The following is a 4,196-nucleotide window of genomic DNA, read 5'->3' on the forward strand; positions in this document are numbered from 1 at the left end:
AAAAATATATATATATTTAGAGCCCATTCGGTTATGAAAATAATTTTTAATTTTCAGTTTAATTTTATAACTAAAATATATATGCTCTAACATTTTTTATACTTGATCATTAAAATCGTTATAGTAAATTTAGAAAATTAACACAAAACACCATGCTTTATTATAATTAATTTATCATAATAAATTATTTAATCTTAATTAGAATGTTTAACAAAAGACTAAATTATAACAAAATTAAAAATTTAATAATTACTATGTGTGCATTTCCTTCTTTGTGTGCTGTGCTTTGTTTAATCTTGTTGGTGCTAGGCTGACTTGAGTTGTACATGCTTGTGGCCATCACAAGCTTGCTAACCGAGTCTTGAAAGCTAGTCTTGTGACACATTGCAACATAAATCAAAAGTCTACAAATTCATTTACATCCAAGTTAAAACCTTATAAAATTCTCATCATTATTTTTTTTTTATAATTGATTGCAACATATAGTACACTGATTTCACTTTTGTTAGTTTTAGTTTACTCAACGTGGATTATGTGATGGAGTGAGCCTTTTTAACACTTTTGTATTGTAGTGGGGGATCGGGGTGGATGGGTGAGCATGTGGACGACTTTTCTCATGGTAGGCCTGGCTGCACTCGCATCCTCAACGCACATCATTGCAATCCTCAACGACTTTATCACTCCCGTCAATGGGTACTGGCTAAGCCTTTGATCAATCACTGCAAGCACCCATTCTGCATCAGACGGCCGACCCAACTCCTTTCTCCTCTTCTTCACCCACCCCACAATGTTCACTCCCTCTTCGAACTCACGGGCCACTGGCTTCCGACGGTGATCAGCTCTAGAAGCACCACCCCAAAGCTATACACATCGCTCTTCTCGTCCACTTTGAGGGTATGCCCGTACTCTGGAGCAATGTAACCAAAGGTGCCGGCAATGCACGACATGCGCTCTGAAGCTCCGGCCGCCGGAAGTACTTGGCCAGCCGAAATCAGCCACATGAGCCTCGTAATCAGAATCGAGCAGTATGTTGTTGGATTTGACATCCCTGTGGATGATGAGAGGGGAACAATCATGGTGGAGATAACACAGCCCTTTGGCTGCCTCCATTGCAATCTTGTTCCTGCTCTTCCATTGCAATTGGGCTCCGTTTGGCCCATGAAGCATCTCCCCCAAGCACCCATTTGGCATGTACTCGTACACCAGCAAGTTCGTTTCTCTGTTGGACAGGTACCCTAACAGTTTCACTATGTTTCGGTGCCGGATTTTTTCTAGAGTCTGTATTTCGGCCGAGAAACCATGGTCGTTGCGACCCGTGGTATCACGGCCAACCAGTTGCTTGATTGCCAAGTCAACTCCGCCGTTTGGCATGGTTCCCGGTACACGATTCCGGCTCCTCCTTTTCCGATAATGTTCTCTTCCTTCAAGCACTCGAGAATGTCTTCTGCTTTGAAATCCAGCTTCTGGAATGCAGTGAGCTTCCATACTCTTGATTTTTCCAATCTCTTGTTTCTGATTCCCCTCAACGTGACCGCGACTGTGATCATGATGATCAACCCAAACATCACGCCAACAGTGATCGCGACAATGAGAAGCTTTGTTGATCTGAAAAGCCCCGCACGCCGTTCCCTTAAAGCCCAACTGGTGGGTTTGGCACTTGGAACAGGCATAGATTGTGCGGTGGACGGAGTTTGGAGTTGCCGTCGAAGGAGCTGGCATTGAAGGCTTGGAATTGCCCGCCGCAGGGGATTCTCCCGGACAGGTTATTGTATGAAAGGTCCAGCATTGCTAGGCTACCCATGGATGCCATTTCACGGGTATTGCACCAGTCAGCTGGTTTCTTGACAAATTGAGCATGCCCAAGTTGTGTAATCTGGCAATGCCTCTGGGAATTTCGCCGTGCAATCTGTTCCTGCTGAAATCAATTGAAGTTATAGACTGAGAGTGTTCTAGTGACGACGGAATCTTTCCGGTAACGTTGTTGGAGCCGAGGTTGATCTTCAAAAGAGCTTTCAAACTGAAGATCTGCTCCGGGATTTCACCAGAAAATTGGTTCGTGTCAAGGAGGAGATAAAGCAAGTTATCAAGATTGCCAATGGCAGGAGGAAGTTCACGGAGATGTAGTTATTAGACAGGGACAGTAAGCGGAGTGTCTTGCCCGATATCTCAGAAGGAAGTTGGCCGGTGAACAAGTTGTCGTTAAGCTCAAGCAAGTCCAATAACGGCATGCTAAAGAAGCCAGAGGGAATCGTTCCGTTCAAGTAGTTCTTCATGATTCGAACCCGAGTCAGTGATTTGCACTCACCGAGTTCTTCAGGAATCGGCCCCATGAAGTAATTCTCCATCAGTATCAGCTTCTTCAGTCTCCTTCCTTGCATAAATCGTGAGGAATCGTACCTGTTAGGTGATTGGTCGAGACGTCGAGATACAGTAGTTTTCTGTTCCGGCCAAGGTTTTCGGGCAATTCCAAGGTGAAATTATTCCTCCAAACTGCAGCACCTCCAGATTGGGCAAATCGCCGATGAACGACGGAACAGGACCGTGAAGGTTGTTTTCGAAGAGGTTCAGTAGGGTGAGGTTCTGAAGTTCAATGAAACTGTCGGGTATCTCTCCATTGAATTGGTTCGTGGAGAGGTCGAGTTGTTTCAGACTCAGCAAACCGGAAAGTTGCGAAGGGATGATGCCGGAAAGGTTATTAAGCTGGAGAAAGAGAGTGTGTAACATCTTCAGATTTCCCAAACTCGGCGGAATCCCGCCGGAGAGGTTACAACTTCTCAAATCCAGGAGTCGGAGCGAGCTCAATGATCCTAACTCCTGCGGAATACCTCCTTTGTACGCATTAAAACAACCGAGGCACAGTTCTTGAAGGTTGGACAACCGAGCCAAGCTCGCTGGAATTCTTCCCGTGAGACCGTTGCCTCCAAGACCTAAGATCTCTAGGCTTTGTATATCGGCGTAGGCTTCCGGAATCTCGCCGGAAAAGTAGTTTCCGTCTAGATGGAGCGTTCTGAGTCTCTTCAGGCTGGCAAACTGCAGAGGGAGCTTGCCGGAGAAGTTGTTGTTGTAAGCATCAAAAACCTCGAGGTTCGTCATGGTGAGCACCATATCTCCAGGGAAGTCGCCGCTGAAGTTGTTGGAGGAGAGGTTGACGAACCTGAGAGCGGTGAGGTTGGACATCTCAAGAGGAAGAGGACCGTTGAGATTGTCGGCGGAGAGAGTGAGATTGAGGAGACGGTCCAAAGGCCAATCTCGGGAGGAATGGTACCGAATAGATCAGGAAGAGTGGAGATGTTGAGAGCAATAACCCGGGAGTCCTCATCGCACGTAACTCCAGAAAAGGAGCAATGGGAGGACGAGGTTTCCGGCTTCCAGTCATCAAGTCCAGAACCCGCCGCTCCGATCATGGAGGACTTGAGCTTCATCAGCGCGTCAAGATCCGAATACGCATCACAAGATGAAAGCAAAAAGCACTGTAACAGGAAGAGGAGGAGGAGAAGAAAACAAGTGTTAATTAGAGATGAACAAGGCACTCTCATATCTCCTACTCTGTTGGGTTTGTTCCGACAGGTTCGGGCAGCCTGCTTAAATAACATAAGCAAATACATAGTAGGAGAATTGCCAATGAATAGAATATTATTCATCGACTTCAATTAAATTACAATTTTAGATTTTAATTTGATAATATTTAGTTAGTAAAGAAAATATTTTTAATTTACATGAAAAAACAAAAATCACTCCCAAATAAATTTTTTTTATAAAAAATAGGTTAAAATATGTTTTAGTGATTGTATTATAAGATTTAACTTTATAAGAAATATAATATGTCAAACAATAGAGATGTAATTTAACTTTTTGAATATGACATTTTTGATGAAATTTTCTATGAAAGAGACTCTAATTTGAAGTAAAGTGGAGTGAATAAAGAAATAGATTATGGATGAACCCATCCCGCAAGAAACGCAATGGAAAAAGGACCACCCGGGTTGGTAAATGACGACTTGCTTCGAAGAAAGCAAGAGGCAAAACAAATGGGGGTCAAGGAAACAAATATTAATCAATAAAAATAGCTTGAAAATGATGTAGCCAAGGTCCCATTGATTGATTGATACACATTGATTATCTTTATATTTTATATTTTAAATATATGTTAATCTTTTTTATTAATTTATTTTAAATTAATTTTGTTTAAGTAATAT

The 4,196-nt window shown here is 42.9% G+C and overlaps 1 pseudogene; it reads right to left on the minus strand.

Moving 5' to 3' along the window:
• Positions 1-552: 552 nt before the first annotated feature.
• Positions 553-3,536, minus strand: LOC127799649 (receptor protein kinase CLAVATA1-like; annotated as a pseudogene).
• Positions 3,537-4,196: the final 660 nt, after the last annotated feature.

The sequence above is a fragment of the Diospyros lotus genome, chromosome 4, assembly GCF_014633365.1.
Source record: "Diospyros lotus cultivar Yz01 chromosome 4, ASM1463336v1, whole genome shotgun sequence".
Taxonomy (NCBI): domain Eukaryota; kingdom Viridiplantae; phylum Streptophyta; class Magnoliopsida; order Ericales; family Ebenaceae; genus Diospyros; species Diospyros lotus.